The sequence below is a fragment of the Heteronotia binoei genome, chromosome 5, assembly GCF_032191835.1.
Source record: "Heteronotia binoei isolate CCM8104 ecotype False Entrance Well chromosome 5, APGP_CSIRO_Hbin_v1, whole genome shotgun sequence".
NCBI classification, from domain to species: Eukaryota; Metazoa; Chordata; class Lepidosauria; order Squamata; family Gekkonidae; genus Heteronotia; species Heteronotia binoei.
The window spans coordinates 12,676,963-12,701,049 of record NC_083227.1 but is presented as its reverse complement, the minus strand read 5'-3'; the positions used below and the strand labels follow the sequence as shown (position 1 = coordinate 12,701,049).

Here is a 24,087-nt window from a genome sequence, read left to right as displayed (position 1 = left end):
AGGCCTCAAAATGAGGCACTGCTAAATGCCTGGTTTCCTTCCTCCTCACACGTCTGGCACCTATGAAAGGTCCTTACCCAGAGAGACCACCTTCTCATAGTTCTCCAGCATGACTTCCCTGTACAGAGCTCTTTGTCCCGGATCCAGCAGGGCCCACTCGGCCTCAGCGAAAGAGACGGACACCTCCTCAAAGGAAAAGGGACCCTGAAAGAAAACGAAGACTCCCTTGTCTGAGATCACGCCAGGAAGAGAATGAACCAGGGAAGGGAACAATCTGGGAAGGTACAGGATGCAAGGCTTGGGATGGGTAAAGGGAACAGCATTCAGAGTATCTCTCGCACGGACCCCTTGTGGAAACCGAAGGAGCAGAAGCTCCCCTGAGAAAGGAGGAGGGACTCATGCTGTGCCCCCTCCCCCTTCTCATCTCTCTTACCTGGATTGGAGGTGCAGCTGCTGTTCCCACATCTCTGAAAAGACAACGGCTCAACAGGATCTCTTCACTGCCTGTTAATGAGATAAGGGAGGAAGGAAGGGTGTTTGCTTGCTTGTTCCCTGCTTCACACACTTCCTTCCTAGGGTAGTAAAACCTTGCCCTATGTTCGCTCAATACATTTTTAGACACTTTACTACATTCCGGGAGAGGCAGAAGAGAAGCTTTGTGGAAAAATTATGACTGGTCCCTTCATGAAAACAACCCATTAAAGTTTTGTATCATGTTACACTGTTTGGAAGCACTTTAAAATTACTTGATGCCTATAAGTTTGTAGAATTAGCAGTTAGTTGAACGTAGGTCAGAGAGTTTATTCCAGGAGAATCTTAGAGGGGGAAAAAAGTATTTGGCTGGGAAGATTTTTGTTATATGGAGATGGGAAAATTCAGATAAGAGAGAAAGTTTTCATCTAAACTTATCTGTGGTCAGCTTGAGATCTAAACCTAGATGGACAATGGACAGTATTGGTTACCATCTGTATTTGCAGCTAGTGAGAAAACGGTCAGATTGACCTAGGAAGAGATATTATCAGAGATAAAGGGAGAAAAGAGAGAAGAGTTCCCAGGGTAGAAAACTATATAGGCTTCAGAAATTTCCCACCATCTTGCTGGCCTGAATCAGAGGGCTAAGAGGCTCCTCTGGGCAGGTTAAGCCATAAACTGGGTTAAAGATGTTTAGCACAAGAGGGAGTGATAGAATTTAGAGAGAAGAGAAAGATTGGGAACTTAGGATTCATAACTGATATGCTTAAGCAAACTTAGAGACTAGCAGGTATAAAACTGAATGAGATTAGCTAACTGAGAAATAGAGCATGTAAGCCTAACTTCTAAAAACTGTAGTTTAAATGTTGTTTTGAAAAAGTTTCTGGGTCTCATGTATTACATCCTGGGAGCCTCAGGTTGTTTGGGGAACTGTGGTAAGAGAAAGTGTTTATGAATTCTATAAAAAGAAAATTCCCCAACACCAGGGATCTATGAGCCTCAGGGATTAGAAATGCTGCCAATGTATTTCAGACTTCTGTTTGTTCTGCAGGGAGGGAAATGGATGGTGGAAATACTATAGCATGAAACATCACCGTCACACTGGATCAGACGTGATTTGAGCAGTTCTGGAGACTCGCGGGTCGTAAGCTTTTGGGGGGGGGGGGCTATCCCTGATCCACCACCCTGCTGCCCACAGCAGCCCCCAGAAGACCCTCCAGCCACAGGCACTGAAGGAAACCTCCCCATGATTATTGGCCTCTCGGGACTGGTTTTCAGAGCTCTGCCGCCCCACCAGAGAGAACGGCTCTGCTGAGATTTCTCTACCTTCCCCCTGTCCCCAGGCAACCTGGGACCTTTCATGGAAGGTAGGTGGGATAGGAACGTTTTAGTTAATGGGAGAAACTGACCTCCCAGAATGTGCCTAATTTCCTTTTAGAGGCATCACAGTTAGTGGACACTGAGTACTACAAATTATGTTGGTTGTAGAAATATGGGTTTTTTTCCAGACCTGAATTCTCCACCCATCACGTTCATGGGCTGCCCCAACTGCATCGAGTCACACGGAGTCCTTACCACAGGAGAGGGCATCTCGGGCACGCTCCACCGCCTGCACCCTCTGCCCTTGCTCCAAGGAAGCTCCTTCTTCTTCAGGGATGGCAGCTTCCATCTCCAAAGGTTGTCCCTGCATCTGAAAGAGCAGCCAGGGAGAGGGGTAAGAGATGGAAGGGGAAAGAGACCAAGGAATGGATCCTGCCCTGTTCCCAGAATCTGCACCATCTATCAGAAGATCTGGTGAGTTATATTCAGGGGTCAGGAATTCTCTAGTAGGTGAGGCTCTGGGCAATTATCTGACAGGGAAATTTTAGGATAAGGCCAAATATTGTTAGTTGAATTGGACATATCAGGAGAGAATCCCCTCTCACCTGTCCGGCCTGCCTCTTCTCCTCTGCCTGACTCAGGAGGAAACCTTCGGCCAGGGCCACCGCCTGGGAACTGGTCTCCGGCCCGAATTCTCTGACCCAGCACTGCATTTCCTGGGGCAGGAGAGTAAGGAACTGCTCCAGGATCACCAGGTCCAGGATCTGCTTTTTGGTATGCCTCTCTGGCTTCAGCCACTGGCTGCAAAGTCCATGGAGCTGGCTGCAAACCTCTCGGGGCCCATCAGCCTCACGGTAGCCGTACTGCCGGAAGCGTTGGCAATGGACATCTGAGGTCATGGTGTCCTTAGCCAGGTCCTCTGGCACAGCCCTTTCCCAGAATTCCACACCACTTCCAGGTTGGATTGGATGGGGGCTCTTCCTTGCTCTCTTGCCCATTCCCGGTCCTTCTGGGTCCTGCTCTTCCATGTCCTTCCCCTTTCCTTAGGTCTCCCCTACCGTGAAATCAGGGATGGTGAGAAACAAACAACAGCATGTCAAAAGGAAAACACACACACACACGCAGATATAAATACAACCCTCAGCCCCATATCCCTCCCCACAAAGCATGGAACTCCATCCAGAGAATCATCAGTTTTCTCCTGGCCCTGTATTCCAGCTCACCCTGATAGGACCATTTTCCAGAGTCCAGACTATTTGGAAAAAAGCCTACGCAAAGACCGTGAACACCACTGTGTGGCTACTAAGTGTCTTACTGGTGCCCTGCTGGAGATGTCGGGGGTGGGTGGCTTACCAGCCAAACCTTTTAACATTCTGGCAAGAAGACGACGACACTGGATTTCTATCCTGTCCTATACTCTGAATCATAGGTCTCAGAACAATAACAATCTCCTTTACCTTCCCGCCCTCTCACAACAGACACCTTGTGAGGTAGGTGGGGCTGAGAGAGCTTTTACAGCAGCTGCCCTTTCAAGGACAACTCCTGCGAGAGCTATGGCTGACCCAAGGCCATTCCAGCAGCTGCAAGTGGAGGAGTGGGGAATCAAACTTGGTTCTCCCAGATAAGAGTCTGCGCACTTAACCACTACACTACAAACTGGCTCTCTACACCAAACAAGCTAATCAGCATGAAGGATTTGTCGTATTTGATCCCGTCTAAGACTTTCTGGGACTCCTGGCCCACAAAAGGCGGACTTCCCCCGAAAGTGCCCTGGTGTTTCTCCCTGTTGTGCAGAGCATCACTGCCCAAGAGAGTTCCATCTAAAAACCTAAAGGCAGTCCCCTGTGCAAGCAGCAGTCATTTCTGACTCTGGGGTGACTTTGCATCACAACATAAGAACATAAGAGAAGCCATGTTAGATCAGGCCAATGGCCCATCCAGTCCAACATTCTGTGTCACACAGCGGCCAAATATATATATATATATATATATATATATATATATACACACACACACACACTGTGGCTAATAGCCACTGATGGACCTCTGCTCCATATTTTTATCTAACCCCTTCTTGAAGGTGGCTATGCTTGTGGACGCCACCACCTCCTGTGGCAGTGAATTCCACATGTTAATCACCCTTTGGGTGAAGAAGTACTTCCTTTTATCCGTTTTAACCTGGCTGCTCAGCAATTTCATCGAATGCCCACGAGTTCTTGTATTGTGAGAAAGGGAGAAAAGTACTTCTTTCTCTACTTTCTCCATCCCATGCATTATCTTGTAAACTTCTATCATGTCACCCCTCAGTCGACGTTTCTCCAAGCTAAAGAGCCCTAAGCGTTTCAACCTTTCTTCATAGGGAAGGTGTTCCAGCCCTTTAATCATTTTAGTTGCCCTTTTCTGAACTTTCTCCAATGCTATAATATCCTTTTTGAGGTGCGGCGACCAGAACTGCACACAGTACTCCAAATGAGACCGCACCATCGATTTATACAGAGGCATTATGATACTGGCTGATTTGTTTTCAATTCCCTTCCTAATAATTCCCAGCATGGCGTTGGCCTTTTTTATTGCAAACGCACACTGTCTTGACATTTTCAGTGAATTATCTACCATGACCCCAAGATCTCTCTCTTGGTCTGTCTCTGCCAGTTCACACCCCATCAACTTGTATTTGTAGCTGGGATTCTTGGCCCCAATGTGCATTACTTTGCACTTGGCCACATTGAACCGCATCTGCCACGTTGACGCCCACTCACCCAGCCTCAACAGATCCCTTTGGAGTTCCTCACAATCCTCTCTGGTTCTCACCACCCTGAACAATTTAGTGTCATCCGCAAATTTGGCCACTTCACTGCTCACTCCCAACTCTAAATCATTTATGAACAAGTTAAAGAGCATGGGACCCAGTACCGAGCCCTGCGGCACCCCACTGCTTACCGTCCTCCACTGCGAAGACTGCCCATTTATACTCACTCTCTGCTTCCTATTACTCAGCCAGTTTTTGATCCACAAGAGGACCTGTCCTTTTACTCCATGACTCTCAAGCTTTCTAAGGAGCTTTTGATGAGGAACTTTATCAAAAGTTTTCTGGAACTCAAGGTAAACAATATCTATCGGGTCTCCTTTGTCCACATGTTTGTTCACCCCCTCAAAGAAATGTAACAGGTTAGTGAGGCAAGATCTTCCCTTGCAGAACCCATGCTGAGTCTTCCTCAATAACCCGTGTTCATCAATGTGCCTACTCATTCTGTCCTTGATAATGGTTTCTACCAACTTTCCCGGTATTGAAGTCAGACTGACTGGCCTGTAATTTCCCGGATCTCCTCTGGAACCCTTTTTAAAGATGGGGGTGACATTTGCAACCTTCCAGTCCTCAGGAACGGAGGCAGATTTCAATGAAAGATTACAGATTTTTGTTAGAAGATCCACAAGTTCAACTTTGAGTTCTTTCAGAACTCTTGGATGTATGCCATCCGGACCCGGTGACTTATTAGTTTTTAATTTGTCTATTAGTTGTAGGACCTCCTCTTTTGTCACCTCAATCTGACTCAGGTCTTTCAACACCCCTTCCAATATTAGTGGTTCTGGGGCGGGCAAACACTTCTCATCTTCCACGGTGAAGACGGAGGCAAAAATGCATTCAGCTTCTCAGCCATTTCCCCATCCTCCTTCAGTAATCCTTTTACCCCATGGTCATCCAAGGGCCCCACTGCTTCCCTGGCTGGTTTCCTACTTCTAATATATTTGAAGAAATTTTTATTGTTGGTCTTTATGTTTTTTGCAATATGCTCCTCATAGTCCCTTTTTGCCTGCCTGTTTTCGCGGCAGACTTTTTTTTCACGGGGTGGTTTGCCATTGCCTTCCCCAGTCATCTACACTTTCCCCCCAGCAAGCTGGGAACTCATTTTACCGACCTCAGAAGGATGGAAGGCTGCTCCATCTCTACCCTGTGGCTAATGGAAATGCAGAATGAAAATTTCCAGCGAGAGAATGCCAGTTTCATCCATTTAACTTTTCCTGCACTGAAAAATACCGATTATCCCCCCTTCCAAAAAAATGTTGGAGGAACTGGGCAATGGTACGAAAGAGATGTGGACTGTGCATCGTCGCATTGATTATTGAATACATAAAATAATATTTGAACATAAGAGAAGTCATGTTGGATCAGGTCGATGGCCCATCCAGTCCAACACTCTGTGTCACACAGTGGCCAAAAAACCCCCAAGTGTAGGGTTGCCAAGTCCAATTCAAGAAATATCTGGGGACTTTGGGGGTGGAGCCAGGAGACTTTGGGGGTGGAGCCAAGAGCAAGGCTGTGACAAGCATAAACATAAACATAACTTTCATTGCATTTGAAGGATTGATTTCCATTATCAACTTTGTAATCTTTTGCATTAAGCCTGTGGAAGCTTCAGAGAAACGGAGGCAGAGAGGCGCCGCCTTCGTAGCTGTCTGCTACTGTTGGCTTTTTTCTACAGCAGTTTGACTTGTGATGAAGACTCTACTTTGCCAATTCTTGGCTGAAACTATTTGGAGGCCTATTGGTCCCAAGAAAGACTGTGCTTATTATAATACCTCACCTTATTTTGTCCTTATAAAGGACTGAGCATACTGTATGTTTTCACCTTATGTACAATTCACTGCTTTAAGTGGTTGTTTATGTTTCCTTTATAAATTTAAAGGAAAATGCGTTGATTATATTGGAGGCTGGTTTAATCACAGAACCGTTAGGGGTTCCCCTGCTACCCACCTGGGGATTGGCAACCCTACCCAAGTGCCATCAGGAGGTTCACAAGTGGGGCTGGAAGCCCTTCCACTTTGCCCCCCCCACACCAAAAATACAGAGCATCACTGCCCCAGACAGTTGCAGTAATAGAAATTTGAGTACACTTTGTTAGTGGATTATGGTGGCGTTACCAGGTTCCACGATGAATCTCTTGGTTTGTAACCTCCAGCTAGGGTTGCTAAGTCCAATTAAAGAAATATCTGGGGACTTTGGGGGTGGAGCCAGGAGACTTTGGGGTGGAGCCAGGAGACATTAGGGGTGGAGCCAAGATCAAGGCTGTGACAAGCATCATTGAACTCCAAAGGGAGTTCTGGCCATCACATTTAAAGGGACAGGACACCTTTTTAATTCCTTCCTTCCATAGGAAATAATGAAGGATAGGGGCACCTTCTTTTGGGACTCATAGAATTGGACCCCCTGGTCCAAACTTTTTGAAACTTGGGGGTATTTTGGGGAGAGGCACTAGATGCTATACTGAAAATTTGGTGCCTCTACCCCAAAAACAGCCCCCCCCCCCCAGAGCCCCAGATACCCGCGGATCAATTCTCCATGAGTTTCTATGGGAATAAATCTCCATAGGGAAGAACAGAGTTCCCAGCAGACATTTCCCTCCCCTCCCCCCGCTTTCTGACAACCCTGAAGCAGGGGGAGGGCCTCCAAACGGGGGTGGGGGAATTGGCAACCCTACCTCCAGGTGGGATGTGAAGTTTTTTCAAAATTCGAACCCACCTCCAGGAGACAGAGATCAGTCCCCCGGGGGAGAAAATGGCTGTACGGGAGGGAGGTGGCCAACCTAGCACAGCCATGGCTTGGCATGATCCCCGCCTCCTTCCCTCCCAAGATCTAAACGCTGATTGCACTCACACCCGTTGCACACCCCTTGCACCCACACCCATCTCCTCCTCCCTGACTTACTTGCAAGTAAACTTTCCCGGGATCCGGCTAATGCAAGGCTTTTCCCGCCTCCTCCTGCTCTATGCAGCTCCCCCCCACCCCTTTGCTGCAAAAGCAAACTCCCCCCCCCCAAAAAAGCCCCTTCCTCTTCTTCGCCCTCGGCCTCTCTAGCAAGCGGCTCGACGGGCTTAACCCTTTCAGTGCTGCAGAGGCAGGAGAAACGGGTCCTGGAGGAGCTTCAGCTGGGCTACCGTCAGCCCGCATCTGACGCTGCTCAATAGGGCTGCTCGGGAGTAACTTTGCTGCTGCAGGGGGTTGCAATCCCGCGCTGTCCAGCCAGCTCAGAAAAAGGAAGCTGCAGAGGATTCCCCCCTCCTTATTCTCCCCCTCCTAGAATAAGGACCAAAAAACTCAAGGGGGCGGGAGAGAAAGTGGGGGGGGGGGTAGTGATGATGCGACCAGGCTCTTTAAACAGACCATTGAGCATCTCTGTCGCCCCCCTGGAAAGAAAGGCTGGTGGGACCTCGTGGCCCTTCTTTGCACGTCCAGGGAAATGATGAGCAGCCACTTTGGGGCCGGCAGGCAACACTGCACAGCTGGTGGGGGGTAGTCAGATCAGGTAGTTAGGCACAAGACTTACTGTGCACTTACAAAATCCTTTCTTTGAATATCTGGATTGGACAAGCACCTTTAATTTTCTCTCTAAAGAGTAAGCCACTTCACTGCTTACTCCCAACTCCAAATCATTAGTGAACAAGTTAAAGAGCACGAGACCCAGTACTGAGCCCTGCAGCACCCCACTGCTTACCATCTTCCACTGCGAAAAGTGCCCATCTGAAGAGATGAGGAACAGAAAAGAGATTGGATCATCTTTTGATGACTACAGGAATTGACTAATATTGTCTGCTTTATGGGCCTACTTTGTAATATTTACTTCTGGGACACGTATGTTTCTATGATTCTTATGAATTTGTAACAGAATTGAGTGATTTTGATATTTGTGCCTAGTTGTTTTTCACGGCTTGCTCTTTGATTCCGCACAAGGCAGCTGTGTTGGGTTTCATGTGATGTGCTTGGCTTTATTTATTTTATTTAATTAGAAAAAAAATTATGCCGCCTCTCCAGAAACCTGCCCAGGACAGCTTACAGAATAACTGAATTATAAAGGAAAGGAAAGGTCTCCTGTGCAAGCACCAGTCATTGCCGACTCTGGCGTGACGTTGCTTTCACCATGTTTTCACGGCAGACTTTTCACGGGGTGGTTTGCCATTGCTTTCCCCAGTCATCTACACTTCCCCCCCCCCCCCCCCCGGCAAGCTGGGGACTCCTTTGACCGACCTCGGAAGGATGGAAGGCTGAGTCAACCTCGAGCCGGCTACCTGAAAACCCAGCTTCCACTGGGGATCGAACTCAGGTCGTGAGCAGAGCTTAGGACTGCAGTACTGCAGCTTTAACACTCTGCGCCACACAAAAAACAACAACCCAAGTGCCTGTATTCCCTTTTATTAACCTCACTTGGACTAGCTTTCCACCGCTTAAAAGAATCCTTCTTACCTTTTACAGCTTCCATTACTTTGTTAACCAGGCAGGCTTTTTAAATACTTATTTGTGCCTTTCCTGACTTGTGGTATATATTTTATCTGAGCTTCTAGGACTAGTTTTAAATAGCCTCCAAGCTTCCCCAAGGGTTTTGACTCTCTTTACCTTTCCTTTCAGTTTTCTCTTCACATGCCTCCTCATCTCAGAGAATTTACCTCTTTTAAAGTTAAAAGTGGTTGTGCAGGTCTTTTGGGGCAACTCCCTATATATACAGATGGTGAAATCAATAACGTTATGGTCACTGCTTCCAAGCGGTGCAATCACTTTTACATCTCTCACTTGGGCATTACTTAGGACCAAATCTAGAATCGCCCCACTCCTGGTAGTTTCTGTAACCACCTGCTCCATAGCACAGTCATTGACAGCCTCTAGAAACTCAATCTCTTTCTCTCGACCAGAACGCATATTGACCCAATCAATCTTTGGGTAGTTAAATCACCTATTTATGACACAGTTTTTATGTTTAGCCACTATCTTTAATCCTTCCATCATATTATAATCGTCCTCTATCTTTTGATTTGGTGGGCGATAACAAACTCTGATAGTTAAATTTCCTTTTGAGCCCTCTATTTTGACCCAAAGCATTTCTAGAAGGGAATCTAATTCTCTGACCTCAGTCTTACTGGACCGTATATCCTCTCTGACATACAGAGCTACCCCACCTCCAACCCTTCCCTCCCTATCCTTCCGATATAACTTCTATCCAGGAATCACCTTGTCCCACTGATTCTCTTTATTCCACCAAGTTTCACATGAACACAGACATGAAACTGCCTTATATAAATGAAGGAAAAATATAAGGGGTGTCATTTTTTACCCCCCCCCCCCCCCCCCCCCTAGATCCGGCCCTGCTGAGCCTCAGAGGGCATCGCTGGCTGCAGCCCGGCCGATCCAGCTAGGTCTGGGAGCAGGAACCCGGAGGAAGAGAGTTTAAGTTCCTGTCCAGCACTGCAAGGGTTAAAGGGACAAAGCCGTTTTTGCAAGAGAGGCCGCTGGGCGGGGGGGGGGGGGAGAAATTTCTGAATTGCATAAGAAAGGAAGAGCGTCAGATCTGCAGCCAGGGAAGGTCTCCTTGCAAGTAAGTCCTGCAAGATGGGCGGTGGGGGGGAGGGGGAGAATAAGGGATTAGATTTTGGAAGAAGAGAGGAAAGCGGCTGTGAGCATCGCTTGTGCTCCACTGTGTGCATGGGATTTCTTTGGGGCGGGGGGGAGCAGGAATAATCATTGTCTTTAAAGTGCAAGGCAATTCAGCGTATGCAACTGGCGTCCAATCGCTGGTCATTTTAATTCTTAAATAAAATAGCTGCTGCTATCATTTAGTGAAGTCTGCAATGGCAAATTCCCAGACAATTGGGGGGAGGGGGGGAGCTCAGCGCAGTCTAATGCCATAGAACAGGGGTGGCCAAAGGTAGCTCTCCAGATGTTTTTTTTTGCCTACAACTCCAATGGCTGGGGCTGATGGGAGTTGTAGGCGAAAAACATCTGGAGAGCTACCGTTGGCCACCCCTGCCATAGAGCCCACCTGCTAAACAGGCATGTTTTGTGGGCTGAATTGATCTCGGTACTCAGAATCATAGAGCTGGAAGGGACCTCCAAGGTCATCTAGTCCAACCCCCTGCACAATGCAGGAAACTCACAACAGTCTCCCCCCCACAACACACACCCGCTGATCCCTGCTCCGTGAGCAGAAGATGGCAAAAAACCCCAAACTCTCCAGGATCCCTTGCCAATCTTGCCTAGAGAAAAATTTCTGACTGACCCCAAAGTGCCAGTCAGCATTTCCCTGGGTGTGCAAGAAGGGGTCACAAGAACTATGCACTGATGCAGCCCTTCCTGCCCTCCTCATGATTTACCTAATTCACAGAATCAGTATTGCTGTCAGATCATATCGCCTCTCAGTCATCTCCTCTCCAGGCTGAACATCCCCAGCTCCATCAATCTTTTGTCATAGGACTTGGTCTCCAGACCCCTCACCATCTTCATCGCCCTCCTCTGGACCCATTCCAGCTTCTCTACCTCCTTCTTAAACTCTGCTGCCCAAAACTGAAAACAATACCCTAGGTGACGTCCAACCAGAGCAGAGCAAAGTCATCACTTCACATGATCTGGACACTATTCTTCTGTTGATACAGCCCAAAATTGCATTTGCCTTTTTAGCTACTGCAGCACACTGCTGACTCATGTTCAGTGAATGGTCCACAAAGACCCCTAGATCCTTTTCATACATACTACTGTCAAGACAAGTCTCCCCCACCCTATAATGATGCATTTGGTTTTTCCTACCTAAATGCAGAACTTTACATTTATCACATGATCTGGAGACTATACTTCTGTTGACACAGCCCAAAATCAGTTCTAATGATGATCAGTTATAATCCTGGGAAATCTCCAGCCCCACCTGGAGGCTAAGGCAACCAAAAAGAGTAACACGGAAAATGGAGCAGGTAAACAGCACAAAGGCATCTGCCAAAAACCAGACTCTATAAATTAGAAAAACACTAAGAAGAAACTGAATACAAATCCATAGAGTGCTTACTATACATCGTACAAAATTTTTTTGCTATCAGAATGCTGACCACACCCATACCCCAAAGTCTTTCAACATGCAATTAATGCCATTTTCTCCGAAAGAGCGGGTCCAGGAAGTGACATGAAGCGGCTTTGCACAGAATCCAACACTCCAAATATTCCTTTTAAACAGAGTCGGTGTAGTAAAAAGCTGCAGCCAGGCACAAACACACGACAGGGTTGTACATGATGCCCTGTTTCACACAAGGCTTCTACAAGCTGCACAGATATAGCATTAAGATTCACCAGCAGAAATAACACACCACAAGTTTAAACATACATACAAAAATGTGTAGAACAAAAATGTATCGGAGAAAATGGCATTAACTGCATTTTGAAAGACTTCGTGGTCAGCATTCTGATAGTAAGCATGAATTTGTATTAATTTCTTCTTAGTGTTTTTCTAATTTATAGAGGCTGGTTTTTCGCGGATGCTTTTGGGCTGTTTACCTGCCCCACCTGAGGCTGGCAACGCCCATTAGGCATCAGTTTGGTCTACTACTGGGTATTCAAGGCCCCTCAGCAGAGGAGAGGGAATTTAAAAATAAAATCAGTTGCCAAGGTGCAGAGAGCCTAGTAACACCATTGGTGTAGATGGAAAGGTCACTAACGCCCATGAGACACAGTACAAGGCTGTAGCCCCCTGGGACAGGCGGAGTGCCATGTGCCCAGATATCATCTGCCCACATCCAGAAGGCCGGAAGGAAAAAAGGGCACGGGGAACACATCGCTATGACGATCATGGCCTCAGCAACAGGACCCCAGTAGAAAGAACATAAGCAGCACCCTGCTGGATTGGACCAAGAGTCCATCTAGTCCAGCCTCCTGTCTCCCACATTAGTCAACCAGTTCCTCTGGAGGGCCAGCAAGAGGGCAGAGAGAAGAAGACGACTGCAGATTTATACCCTGCCCTTCTCTCTGAATCAGAGACTCAGAGCGGCTTACAATCCCCTAAATCTTCTCCTCCTGCAACAGACACCCTGTGAGGTGGGTGGGGCTGAGAGGGCTATCACAGCAGCTGCCCTTTCAAGGACAACCTCTGCCAGAGCTATGGCTGACCCAAGGCCATTCCAGCAGCTGTAAGTGGAGGAGTGGGGAATCAAACCCAGTTCTCCCAGATAAGAGTCCGCACACTTAACCACTACACCAAACTGGCCAAGGCCTTCCCCTGAGAAGAACATCAGAAGAGCCCTGCTGGATCAGGCCAGCGAAGGTCCATCTAGTCCAGCATCCTGTCTCACAAGGTGGCCAGCCAGTTCCTCTGGAGGGCCAACAACAGGGCAGAGAGGCTGAAGCCTTCATAAGAACATCAGAAGAGCCCTGCAGGATCAGACCAGTGAGGGTCCATCTAGTCCAGCATCTTGTCTCACACAGTAGCCAGCCAGTTCCTCTGGAGGGCCAGCAACAGGGCAGAGAGGCTGAGGCCTTCATAAGAACATCAGAAGAGACCTGCAGGATCAGACCAGTGAGGGTCCATCTAGTCCAGCCTCCTGTCTCACACAGTGGCCAGCTAGTTCCTCTGGAGGGCCAACAACAGGGCAGGGAGGCCAAGGCCTTCCCCTGAGAAGAATATCAGAAGAGCCCTGCTGGGTCAAACCAGTGAGGCTCCATCTAGTCCAGCCTCCTGTCTCACACAGTGACCTGCCAGTTCCTCTGGAGGGCCAACAATAGAGCAGAGAGGCTGAGGCCTTCCTCTGAGAAGAACCTCAGAAGAGCGCTGCTGGGTCAGACCAGTGAGGGTCCATCCAGTCCAGCCTCCTGTCTCCCACAGCAGCCCACCAGTTCCTCTGGACAACCAACAACAGGGCGCAGAGGCCAAGGCCTTCCCCTGATGCTGCCTCCTTGCTCTGGGATCCAGAGGCTGACTGCATCTAAATGTGAGGGTTCCCCTCGGTCACCATAGCTAGGAGCCATTGTTAGATTTACCCTCCATGAATTTATCTAGTCTCTTTGAAAGCTGCTTATTCATGTGTTGGCCATGAGTACACTCTCTGGCAGCAAATTCTACATTTTAATCGCTCTCTGTGTCCTGAACTTACTGCCCATTGGGTATATTGGATGCCTTACATTTCTAGTTGGAGGAGGAAGAAAAATTCCTCTTTGTCCACTCTCTGTTGTGGCAGGACTTCCCTGTTCAGAAGCCGTGCTGATTTTCCCTGAGCAGGCTTTGTCCTTCCGTGTGTCTGACAATTAATTCTATCTTTGATTACAGCTAATATGCCCAGGACTGGGCATAATATGACCGACCTGTAATTTCCTGGTTCCCCTCTGGATGCCTTTTTAAAATAGGTTACATATACAGGTTCGTAGATCAACTATCTCACATCCTTTAGAAACTCTTGGGTGTTTGCCATCAGGACCCGGAGACTTTGGGCCTCCCTAGGAGATGTCTACAATAGTTAATGACATGAATCCTGATTTCTAAACCACAAGAAGGACTTTCCTTCTGATCCAGGAGGGCAGTCCTTGGTGTGTCTTGACCAGGGTCGGTGATGTAGCTCCATCTTCATAGGTTCCTTTCTGCCTTTTTGATATATTCCCCTCTCTCTCTTCATAGCCAAGTGAATAAAATCATAAGAACATAAGAGAAGCCATGTTGGATCAGGCCAACGGCCCATCAAGTCCAACACTCTGTGTCACACAGTGGCAAAAAATTTTATATACACACATACACTGTGGCTAATAGCCACTGATGGACCTGTGCTCCATATTTTTATCTAAACCCCTCTTGAAGGTGGCTATACTTGTGGCCGCCACCACCTCCTGTGGCAGTGAATTCCACATGTTAATCACCCTTTGGGTGAAGAAGTACTTCCTTTTATCCGTTTTAACCTGTCTGCTCAGCAATTTCATCGAATGCCCACGAGTTCTTGTATTGTGAGAAAGGGAGACAATAGGACCTGTCCTTTTACTCCATGACTCTCAAGCTTTCTAAGGAGCCTTTGATGAGGAACTTTATCAAAAGCTTTCTGGAAGTCAAGGTAAACAACATCTATCATAGTCCCTTTTTGCCCGCCTGATCACAGTCTTGCATTTGATTTTCCACAGTCTGTGTTCCCTTGAACATTTTTTCCACAGTTGAAAGTAACCCAAGAGAAGACAAAGGAGATGGAAGAGCAGGACCCAGAAGGACCTGGAACGGGCAAGAGAGAAAGCAAAGGACCCAAACCTACCCTATCTGGGAGTGGTGTTGGATTCTGGGAAAGCTCCGAGCCCGAGGTCTGTTATCAGGTCACGGCGATCTCAGAGGAATGTCGCCAGCATTTCCGGCAGTTCAGCTACCATGAGGCGGATGGGCCCCGAGAGGTTTGTAGCCACCTCCATGGACTCTGCAGCCAGTGGCTGAAGCCGGAGAGGCGCACCAAGAAGCAGATCCTGGACCTGGTGATCCTGGAGCAGTTCCTGACCATCGTGCCCCAGGAAATGCAGTGCTGGGTCAGAGGATGTGGGCCAGAGACTAGTTCCCAGGCGGTGGCCCTGGCTGAAGGTTTCCTCTTGAGTCAGGCAGAGGAGAAGAGGCAGGCAGAACAGGTAAGTGAGCTTTATGCTGTCCCTTCAAGCTGTGTCCTTTCACCTTATACGCATCCCTGTATGGGTGCACAGTCAACCCGCGCTGGAAAGATTGCACTGGTTGTCTGTGGCGTCCCAGATTCGCTTCAAGGTGCTGGTCCGAACCTTTAAAGCCCTATATGGCCTGGGACCTGCCCAGCTTCGGGACCGCCTCTCCACATATGTGCCCCAGAGAGCACTTCGTTCGGGGTCTCAAAACCTCCTTAAGATCCCCGGATCGAAAGAAGCTCGACTCTCCATCACTGGATCCAGAGCGTTCTCAGCAATAGCCCCCGCCCTGTGGAATGCCCTCCCAGAAAACATCAGGGCCCAGCTGGACCTGCCACAGTTCCGCAGGGCCTGTAAAACCAAGTTATTTAAACTCGCCTTTAGAGGCTGAAGGGAGGTAGCTATTACTCCACAGCACCGAGAATCCCACTGAATCGTCATAACTGAAGTAAGAACATTCAGAGTAATTAAAAATGCACATCTTGGTTGTATGATTGTAAATTGTACTGGTTGATTTTATTGTATAAACTGTTTTTCATGTTTTATGTGGTTTAATTTGCTGTTGTTAGCCGCCCTGAGCCCATCAGGGGAGGGCCAGATATAAATTTGATAAAATAAAATAATAAATCTCTCCAGACGCTTCACCAGGGTTGGTAGAAAACTGGAAGCCTAATTCTTCCTATTGTGGTTGAAGCAACTCTGTTGATAGAGTAAGAATCATAGAACCTGCTCTTCCATCTCCATAGAAAAAGAAGGGGGGAACTGCCCAATTCCTACTTTTCCTCAGTCTTCTCTTCTGAGGGGAATGGTGCTCAACATGCCAAAAACAGAACATATAAGGAGGGTATGAAGTTCCAACCTAAGATCAGCATAGGGGTAGTACATAAACACCTAGTTTCTTTAAATGAAAATAAGTCCTCAGGCAGATGAACTGCATCCAGGGGTTCTAAAAGAGCTTGTGGATGTAATTTCTGAGCCTCTGGCTATTATTTTTGAGAATTCTTGGCGAACAGGAGAGGTGCCGGAAGATTGGAGGTAGGCAAATGTCCCTATCTTCAAGAAGGGGAAAAAAGAGGATCCGGGTAACTACTGACCCATCAGCTTGACGTCTATACCTGGAAAAGTTTTAGAACAAATCATCAAACAGTTGGTCCTGGACAATTTAGAAAGAATGGATGTGATTACTAAGACCAGCATGGTTTTCTCAAGAACAAGTCATGTCAGACTAACTGATCTCTTTTTTTGAGAAAGTGACTACCTTGCTGGATCGGGGGAATGCTGTAGACATTGTTTATCTTGATTTCAGTAAGGCTTTTGATAAGGTTCCACATACTATGCTTGTTGACAAGTTGGTAAAATGTGGTTTGGATCCTGTTACCGTTAGATGGATCTGTAACTGATTGACAGATTGCACCCAAAGTGTGCTTGTGAATGATTCCTCATCCTCTTGGAGAGGAGTGACAAGTGGAATGCCTCAAGGATCTGTCCTGAAGATGTTCAACATCTTCATCAATGATTTGGATGAAGGATTAGAGGGAATGCTTATTAAATTTGCCGATGTTAGTAAATTGGGAGGGGTTGCAAATACAGTAGAAGACAGGAACAGGATACAGGATGATCTTGACAGGCTGGAAAACTGGGCTAAAAGTGATAAAATGAATTTTAACAGGGATAAATGTAAAGTTCTGCGATACAGTAGGGAAAATCCCATGTATAGTTATAGGATGGGGGAGACTTGTCTTAGCAGTAGTATGTGCAAAAAGGATCTAGGTGTCTTAGTGGATCATATGCTGAACATGAGTCAACAGTGTGATGCAGTGGCTAAAAAGGCAAATGCAATTTTGGGCTGTATCAAGAGAAGTATACTGTCCAGATCACGTGATGCGATGGTATCACTTTACTCTGCTCTGGTAAGACCTCACCTGGAGTATTGTGTTCGTTTGGGGCACCACATTTTAAGAAGGATATAGACAAGCTGGAACGAGTCCAGAGGAGGGTGACAAAGATGGTGAGGGGTCTGGAGACCAAGTCCTATGAGGAAAGGTTGAAGGAGCTGGGGATGTTTAGCCTGGAGAGGAGGCGGCTGAGAGGTGATAGGATCACCATCTTCAAGTACGTGAAGGGCTGTCATATAGAGGATAGTGTGGAATTGTTTTCTGTGGCCCCGGAAGGTAGGACCAGAATCAATGGGTTGAAATTAAATCAAAAGAGTTTCTGGCTCAACATTAGGAAGAACTTCCTGACTGTTAGAGCGATTCCTCAGTGGAACAGGCTTCCTCGGGAGGTGGTGAGCTCTCCTTCCTTGGAGGTTTTTAAACAGAGGCTAGATGGTCATCTGACAGCGACGAAGATCCTTTGAATTTGGGGTAGGTATTTGTGGGTTTCCTGCATTGTGCAGGGGGTTGGACTAGATGACCCTGGAAGTCCCTTCCAACTCTATGATTCTATGAATCATAAAGTTGGAAGGGATCTCCAGGGTCATCTAGTCCAACCCTCTGCACAATGCAGGAAACTCACAAATACCTCCCCCTAAATTCACAGGATCTTGATTGATGCAGGGGTGATTTGCTTCCTTGGTCTTTAGCCTTCCTTCTTTTCCCGGTCTCTCTTACTGCTGTTCCAGATGTGGAGACCATCTGTGAAGATGGAAGCGGAATTCTCTGAGGAGGAAGGGTCTCCTTTGGAGGAAGAGCAGAAGGTACAGGCCCAGGAGCGTGCCCAAGATGCCCTCTCACTCGGTAAGGGTGCCCTGTGCCCTGATCTGGGCCCATTGTGAAGTTGTTGGATAGAAGGTTGTGACTCAGCAGGGGACCAGGAAGGGCCTTCTACTGGCTGCCACCGCTCTGGTCAGGGCCTTTCTGGGGCTCCCACCCAACCCCTGTATCTTCCTTCTTAGCAAAACCTTTTAACCATGACCAAGGAGGTGAGGACTCGGGCAGCCTAACAACAACAACAGTTTATTTATAGTGCTCAAACAATCGGTGGGTAGTAAAGACTTTTAGTGCAACAGTGAATGGGGAAAAGCAGTAAAGGTTGGTACAAAACAAACAAGAAAAGCCCTTGCATGACGAGATACACGTCCCCTTCTGTAAGTCAAACCAATTCACTTCTCCTCCCTGGATGAGGGATTTCCCTACAGCTGCAGCCTCCTTCAGTCCAGCCTCAGCAGAGAGAACAACCGTCCTTTCCAGCCAGGCCTTTTATGCTTTCCCTCGCCCTCTGGGCAATGCGCCCTCTAAGCTGCGGAGTCTTGTGAGCAAAAATTCTACTCCATGAGCTACTGGCATTAAAGTTGTCTGTATAAATTAGTTTGCTCTGGGGCCATTTTTCCTGAGCTGAGACAAAAATGTGTGAGCAAGAAGCTAAAAAACTGAGCTAGCTCACACTAACTCAGCTTAGAGGGAACACTGGCTCTGGGCTAGTTTTTCCTCCAAAATTCTGCCACCCAATCAGAGAGACAGAAGGGATCCTGGGAGATCCCTGGGAGATGTAGGGCCCACTAGCAACTCCTAGGCAGGTTTCTCCCTGTCCTCTAGGCCGCACTAGGCCTCAGATTATGACAAAGGTTCAGAACAGGAGAAAAAGGAAATACTTTTGCATGCCACAGGGTTTCATTTGCACCTAGTAGCTGATGGCCACTCATGGACCTCTGCTTTGTATGTTTATCCAATCCCTTATTGAAGTTGTCTGTATTTGTAGCCACCGCCTCTTCCTGAAGCGGTGAATTCCTCATGTTAACTAAACTATTCCTATATCACATACCTTCCATTAGAGGGATTCAAGGCAGCTCAAAAGAGAAAAGTTGGCAGTGGTTATACCCCACATCTCCCTCAGGCTTATCCTCACCTCTCCCTCAAGTTTACTCAAAATGGTTGCACATTTTTAAAGTATACCCTGGGCAACGTTTCACAGCCTTGGGAATAGGGGTGCATGAAGCAGGATTCGAACAAGCAAAGGAAGTATGAAGTCTAGGCTAACACCCTTTCTTCCAATGTTTTCTCTCTCACAGGCAGTGAAGAGATGGTGCTGAGTCGTCATCTTTGTGGAAGAGTAGAAACCGCTCCTGCCCCTGCAGTCCAGGTAGGGGAGATGAGCAGGGGACCGCCTGAGTTCCCCCCTCTTCCTCAGGGGGGCTTTTGCTCCTGCAGTTGCTGCTAATGTTTCTGAGTGAGAGAGGCCCTGAAGGCCACTCCCTTTACCCCTCGTCAAGCTCTCCATCCTGCACCAGCCCAGAATGCCCCTGTCCAGAGTGTCGTCTTGCCTGGCGTGATCTCTGATGAGTGGATTTTCTTTTTCTTCCAGGGTTCCTTTTCCTTTGAGGAGGTGTCTGTCTCATTCACTGAAGCAGAATGGGCCTTGCTGGATCCAGATCAAAGAGATCTCTACAGGGAAGTCATGCTGGAGAACTATGGGAATGTGGCCTCTCTGGGTAAGGGTCTTTCAAAGGTGCAAACTGCTGTCATTGTGATGATGTGTGAATCAAAATATGGAAAAGCAATAGGTCCTCGCGAGGCCTGGTCCTGTACTCACCCCCTCTGGAGGACTCCAGGAGCTGAGTGGGCTCTGAGATCAGCCAACACACCTAGCTGGTCCAGGGGCCACTGCGGCGGATGTTGTGTCCAGCAGGAGAGCCAGAGTGGGTGTAGTGACCTGAGTTGGAGACAAGACAAAGGCCTCGTTTCACTCTTCCTCCTCTTCTCTCTCTCTCCCAAAGAAAGCAAGGATGTACAAAAGGCTGCAGTGGAGACAGACGAAAGCCTGGAGAGTCTCTCAAGAGGATCTCAACACAATATTCCCTTCCCAAGTGAGCTGGCTGCAAGTGAGTGTGCTGCATCGTTATGTCAAGGCGATGGGCAAAGAACAGCCGTGGCAGATTTCAACTTCACTTCTAAGGAACTGTTGGTTGGGTAGAATTAGAAAGCCATCTGGGTCGGGAGAAATGGAGGCCTTTTGGAGCTTGAGATCTTGGGAATTCTTCCTGGGGTAAGCTCAGTTCTGACTCTTTTAGCTCCTTTAGGGGCTCCATTCCCCTTAAATACTGGATATTCCAGGGAAAGGTGAGGTATTTACTTAAGAACAGCTTTGCTGGATGAATCAGATGCCAACTTTTTCCTACTGTGGTCAGCTACCTGTTAGCAGACAGGCCTCCCCTCCCTCCCACAACAACTTGCTTTCCTATGGGGGTTCCCTTAGAACTGTGGGGTCCGCTTGGTGAAACCTTGACTTCTCCCCCTAGCCTAGCAGACCTCTGTCATGGGAGTCTGAAGGTCAGCTCTTCATCTCTCTCATCACACCGAGAAGGAAGCTCTCTGTCACAGGACTAGAAGTTACGATCACTTTTTGTATTTAATAATCAAAGAAGAAAAAGAAGAAGATAATGGATTTATATCCTGCCCTATACTCTGAATCAGAGCAGTCACAATCTCCTTTAGCTCCCCACCCCCCACAACAGACACGCTGTGAGGTGGGTGGAGCTGAAAGAGCTCTCCCAGAAGCTGCCCTTTCAAGGACAACTCCTTTGATATCCATGGCTAACTCAAGGCCATTCCAGCAGCTGCATGTGGAGGAGTGGGGAATCAAACCCGGTTCTCCCAGGTGAGAGTCCGCACACTAACCACTACACCAAACTGCAGGTCAAAGGACCTTCATGGCAAGGCAAATGGGAAGCTCAGAGGAAAATATCTTTGCCACCTTTTCCCTTCAAGTACATGTAGGGAGTTTTGGGGAGGGAAGGGATAGTCAGAATGTAGGAAAAGCTCTACAGGAGGGGTGGGCAGGAAAAGGTTGTGACCAGCAGTTCAGAAGTCAAAATTGCATAGTCATGAGTTAGGAGTTTGTGGTAGGTGCCTTGGCTCCTTGTGTGAGTTGTGATTTGACTTCCCTCTTTATTCCAGCAGGAGATGTTGAAGAGCCAGTTGGGGAATTTCCTGGGTTCTCACTGGAAAAAGGCAAGACTGAACAAGCTGAAGGAAACTTTGAGAATAGAAACGAACCACAGAGGCAGGAAGGAAACTGTACAGCGAAATGGAGAGTTAAGACCTTTCCTTGCCAAGGAAGCAGCTTCCATGAAATCCCAGTCTCCATCCATCACCAACGGACTCCTTCAGGGGTGAAGCCATTCATGTGTTCCAAGAATGGAATGACATTCTCCGGTCGAAGCAGGGGAAATGCATGTTTTCCAAACCACAGTATAATAAAGGCATGTAAATGCCATTATTGTGGAAAGTACTTCAGGTGCAGAACACAGCTTTTTGTACACCAAAGAATACACACAGCACAGAATCATGTTGAATTTTCAGAGTGTGGAAAGAAGCTCAGTATGAATTCCAGTTTACAAAAGCAACAAAGAAACCACACAGGGAAGAAGACTTTTCAATGCTCAGAGTGTGGAAAGACATTCAGTGCGAGTTCCAATCTTCAAAAGCATCTAAGAACCCACACAGGGGAGAAACCCTTTGAATGCTCAGAGTGTGGAAAGAGATTTAGTGACAGTGGTAATCTTCAACAGCATAAGAGAACTCACACAGGGGAGAAACATTTTGAATGTTCCAAGTGTGGAAAGAGATTCAGTCAGAGTGGAAATCTTCAACAGCATCAGAGAACCCACACAGGAGAGAAACCATTTGAATGCTCAGAGTGTGAGAAGAGATTTAGTGAAAGTGGTAATCTTCAACGGCATCAGAGAACTCACACAGGAGAGAAAACGTTTGAATGCTCAGAGTGTGGAAAGAGATTTAGTGACAGTGGTAATCTTCAAAAGCATAAGAGAACCCACACAGGAGAGAAACCGTTTGAATGCTCAGAGTGCGGAAAAAGATTCAGTACAAATGGCGATCTTCAAAAGCATAAGAGAACCCACACAGGGGAGAAACCTTTTGAATGCTCAGAGTGTGGAAAGAGATTCAGCCAGAGTGGCTATCTTCAAAAGCATAAGAGAACCCACACAGTGGAGAAACCTTTTGAATGCTCAGAGTGTGGAAAGAGATTCAGTCAGAGTGGCAGTCTTCAAAAGCATCTAAGAACTCACACAGGGGAGAAACCTTTTGAATGCTCAGTGTGTGGAAAGAGATTTAGTGTGAATTTCAGTCTTCAGCATCATCAAAGAACTCACACAGGGGAGAAACCTTTTGAATGCTCAGAGTGTGGAAAGAGATTCAGTGAGAGGCGGAATCTTCAGTATCATCAAAGAACCCACACAGGGGAGAAACCTTTTGAATGCTCAGAGTGTGGAAAGAGATTTAGTGTGAATTCCAGTCTTCAGTATCATCATAGAACCCACACAGGGGAGAAACATTTTGAATGCGCAGAGTGTGGAAAGAGATTCAGTCGGAGTTTCAGCCTTTTAAAGCATCTAAGAACCCACACAGGAGAAAAACCGTTTGAATGCTCAGAGTGTGGAAAGAGATTCAGTCAGAGTGGAAATCTTCAACAGCATCAGAGAACCCACACAGGAGAGAAACCGTTTGAATGCTCAGAATGTGGGAAGAGATTTGGTGAAAGTGGCAATCTTCAACGGCATCAGAGAACCCACACAAGAGAGAAATCATTTGAATGCTCAGAGCGTGGAAAGATATTCAGTGTAAATGGTGATCTTCTACAGCATCAGAGAACCCACACAGGGGAAAAACCTTTTGAATGCTCAGAGTGTGGGAAGAGATTCAGTCAGAGTGGCTATCTTCTACAGCATCTGAGAACCCACACAGGGGAGAAGCCTTTTGAATGCTCAGAGTGTGGAAAGAGATTCAGTGCAAGCGGCAATCTTCAAAAGCATAAGAGAACCCACACAGGGGAGAAACCTTTTGAATGCTCAGAGTGCAGAAAAAGATTCAGTCAGAGTGGCAGTCTTCAGAAGCATCTAAGAACCCACACAGGGGAGAAACCTTTTGAATGCTCAGAGTGTGGGAAGAGATTTAGTGTGAATTCCAGTCTTCAGTATCATCAAAGAACCCACACAGGGGAGAAACCTTTTGAATGCTTAGAGTGTGGAAAGAGATTCATTGTGAGTTCCAGTCTTCAAAAGCATCAGAGAACCCACACTAGGTAGAAACTTTTTAAAGCTTAGAGTGTGGAAAGAGATTTTATGTGAGTTCCAGCCTTCAACTGCACTGAAAAACGAAGACAGGACGATAACCATTTTAATGCTCATAGTGTGGAAAGAGATTCAGTCAGTGTGGCGGTCTTCAGCAGCATAAAAAAACCCACACAGCGAAGAAACCTTTTGAATGCTTAGAGTCTGGAAAGAGATTTAGTGATAGCGGCAATCTTCAACGGCATCAAAGAACCTACACAGGAGAGAAACTTTTTGAATGTTCAGCTTGTGGAAAGAGATTCAGCGTGAGTTCCAGTCTACAAAAGCACCAAAGAACCCACACTAGGGAGAAACTTTTTAAAGCTTAGAATGTGGAAAGAGATTCTATGTGAGTTCCAGCCTTCAACTGCACTGAAGAATGCAGACAGGAGAGAAACCATTTGAATGCTCAGAGATTCAGTTGTAGTGGCCTTCTTTAACAGCATCTAAGAACACATACAGGGGATAAACATTTTGAATGCTTAGAGACTGGGAAGACATTCAGTTTGAAAGCCAGTCTTCAAAACCATTTGAATGCTCAATAGCGTGGAAAGAAATTCGTTTAGAATCTTCAATAGCATCAAAGCATCCACACAGGGGAAGACCATTTGGAATGCACAGAGTATAGAAGAGATTCGACATGAGTTCCAGTCTACAAAAGTATCTAAGAATCCACACACAGGTGAAGCCTTTTGAATGCTCAGTGTGGAAAGATCTTGAGTCACAGTTGCATTGTTCAACACCCAGGGCTGGCACATAGGAGTAGGCCAAGTACTAGATGACCCTGGAGGTCCCTTCCGACTCTATGATTCTATGAAGA

The 24,087-nt window shown here is 47.1% G+C and overlaps 1 protein-coding gene and 1 pseudogene across 6 annotated transcripts in view; both read left to right on the top strand.

The window, feature by feature from the left end:
* Window positions 1-24,087, top strand: part of LOC132571063 (zinc finger protein 883-like) — a 661,721-nt gene that overhangs the window by 316,899 nt on the left and 320,735 nt on the right. The window lies entirely within an intron of this gene.
* Window positions 10,133-23,261, top strand: LOC132570940 (zinc finger protein 420-like; annotated as a pseudogene).